Below are 2,003 nucleotides of genomic sequence, written 5' to 3'. Positions count from 1 at the left end.
CATAAAATGTCCTCCACCTTATTTACTGATGTGCTACTGATATATAAGGGTTGGTTTACACAGAGAAGACTATCTGAATTAGGGTAGGGTGTAAATTTAAAGCAGAACAGCAGTTCCCAATTAACTACTCCAGAATAAAAGTACTTTTTCGGGTTTCACCTAGTCCATTTTCAGTATAGATTAAGACGATTCAGATTAAAGCGCACTTACTTTGGTATAAGGGTGTGTGCACATGAGCGTACACATACACACACACGAGTGTTAATATGGAGACCATTCTGTCAAGGATTATGCCTATTGTATATACAATCTAGGAAAGAACAACTATAGAACTGTGAACTGTAGTTCCTGTTACACCGTTTTCTACTGGTGTCTCTCCACTGACATCACTGGACCTACTATCTAATATATACAGGTGTAGTTAGCTCAGATTCAGGTCCCTATATAGTATGGAACTGATAGACACTGTCTAACAGGGAGAAAGGAGCTCCTGGCTCAATGTTCCTTCTGCAAAGTAGCACCAACATTGGGCTCACTCAGCCCATATTCACGGAAACGACAAGTGTCAACTAAAAATGTGGTGTGGAGGTTAAGAGGAGGGGAAAGAAATAAAGCCATAAAAAAATCTTGGACACAATAGGACTCAAAACTCCTGACCTTTTTGCCAGCCCATCGCCCCCTCTAGTGCGGCTTGAGGGGCCTGCTGCCCCTGGCCCCTTCAGGGTCGGACAGCCCTGACCTAACTAACGCACTGAAATTCTAGGGACAGCTGCAAAAAGAGCTCCAAACTGCCCGCAGACAGTAAAAAATATTCAAAGACAGCCAGCTGATTCCTTTGCCTGAACCGGACTGCAATTATTCCACAGATTGACAAAGTGTGTCAACACATCATTATCGCCTGCTTTTCGCTAGTGCAATTCATTTCTCAGCATCAACATCATTTCTGTTTCCTAAAGGCACAAGGTGAAGAATAACTACTTATATCTCAATCCCCACCAACAATTCACGCTTTAAATAAATCTTGACAAATCCAAGAGGGTAGAGGGCAAAATCAGCTGGGTGTTTGTTAAACCTTTGTTTTTTTTTACATAAAGAAAACATTACAACTCTGTTTTTAGCATTATATACTTGAAATATCTTCAAGATCACATAAAGAAAGCGTAGCTCTACTATTTTAATTTCCAACTGGATCTGAGCGTCTATGTTCCAATTTCTAATTAATGGTTTGGTCAAAGAGGTTTGACTTTGAAGATAACTAGTGGCTGCTATCTTTAGTTTCCCTGCCCTAGATCTGTCAGTAATACCGTAAGAGTTTGCCACCTTTCTCAATCGCTTAACAATCTAGACTGAGTTTATCATGTGAAATCATTTGTAAAGAAATGAGAAAATACACGAAGGATCAAGCAAATGATGGCTAGCTGGAAGCCTCGCATAACACAAAACCTCTTCCCCTTTGGAAAATGAAGTGTAAAATTAATAAAAGGAAAACTTCAATATGCAGTTCAGGTGAGAATCACACAGAACATGTCGGAATCTGTTGACGCCTGGACATTTCAAGGGAAACTTGCAAGGTCTCCTGAGGTTTGCTTGAACAATAAATCCAATGGGCCAAGTTTCTCCTAACATTTTAGTGCCTTTTTGTCCAGATGCAAGAATTCAAGAGGGGCAAGAAAATAATGGGACTCGACTGGGAAGCCCATGTTTAAAAGAAAATAGCTAACAGACTGATCTGATGCTGAGGATTTGATTTGAGTTGGGAGCAAAGTTAGGATCAGTTTTAGTCTGCTAATTCAAATAACCAAGGAGGTGGGGTTTGAGAAGACACAAAGGGCAGGTAAGCAACCAATCCCTTTCGTTGGCCTTGTGCTTTTAAAACTTTTCCCCCGAACTCTGGATTTTCTGGGAATAACATTCTGAACTACTGGGGATAAGTACAGACAGTCAAAAAGCCCGAGGCTGAATCGATTCAATCTTCACAGGTTACTCTAAGCTGTGTGGATTGA

General features: G+C 40.6%; 1 long non-coding RNA gene across 1 annotated transcript in view; it reads right to left on the bottom strand.

The window, feature by feature from the left end:
- Positions 1–2,003, bottom strand: part of LOC112551835 — a 20,077-nt gene that overhangs the window by 14,877 nt on the left and 3,197 nt on the right. The gene's annotated exons all lie outside the window — the stretch shown is intronic.

The sequence above is a fragment of the Alligator sinensis genome, unplaced genomic scaffold (assembly GCF_000455745.1).
Source record: "Alligator sinensis unplaced genomic scaffold, ASM45574v1 scaffold1388_1, whole genome shotgun sequence".
In the NCBI taxonomy this organism is placed as follows: Eukaryota; Metazoa; Chordata; order Crocodylia; family Alligatoridae; genus Alligator; species Alligator sinensis.
Note: the sequence above shows the minus strand (reverse complement) of the source record. Positions and strands in the feature narration are given on the sequence as shown.